We start from the raw sequence: 775 nt of genomic DNA, 5'->3' as shown, positions 1-775 counted from the left end.
ACGGGGAGGGTGAGGGAGGGAGAGGGGGGAGGGAGAGTAAAGCAGGGAGAGACGGGGGAGGGAGAGAGGGTGAGGGAGGGAAAGAGTGAAGGGGTGGGACAGGGAGGGAAAGAGTGAAGGGGTGGGAGAGCTTACCTTCTTCCTTCGCAGGGGTCCATCGGGCCACCTTCTCCCCCCCCCCCCCCGTCCCGCTCTCTCTCTTCCCCCCCCCACCGTCGCGCGCTCTCTCTTCCCCCCCCCCCGTCGCGCGCTCTCTCTTCCCCCCCCGTCGCACTCTCTCTCTTCCCCCCCCCGTCGCGCTCTCTTCCCCCCCCGTCGCGCGCTCTCTCTTCCCCCCCCGTCGCGCTCTCTCTCTTCCCCCCCCCGTCGCGCTCTCTCTCTTCCCCCCCGTCGCGCTCTCTCTCTTCCCCCCCCCCGTCGCGCTCTCTCTCTTCCCCCCCGTCGCGCTCTCTCTCTTCCCCCCCGTCGCGCTCTATCTCTTCCCCCCCGTCGCGCGCTTCTCTCTTCCCCCCCCGTCGCGCGCTCTCTCTTCCCCCCCGTCGCGCGCTCTCTCTTCCCCCCCCGTCGCGCGCTCTCTCTTCCCCCCCCGTCGCGCGCTCTCTCTTCCCCCCCGTCGCGCGCTCTCTCTTCCCCCCCGTCGCGCGCTCTCTCTTCCCCCCCGTCGCGCGCTCTCTCTTCCCCCCCGTCGCGCGCTCTCTCTTCCCCCCCCGTCGCGCGCTCCTCTCTTCCCCCCCGTCGCGCGCTCTCTCTTCCCCCCCCGTCGCGCGCTCTCTCT

Source organism: Somniosus microcephalus, chromosome 3 (genome assembly GCF_052327205.1).
Source record: "Somniosus microcephalus isolate GS21.2 chromosome 3, FLI_Smic_1.0, whole genome shotgun sequence".
Lineage (NCBI taxonomy): Eukaryota > Metazoa > Chordata > Chondrichthyes > Squaliformes > Somniosidae > Somniosus > Somniosus microcephalus.
Note: the sequence above shows the minus strand (reverse complement) of the source record.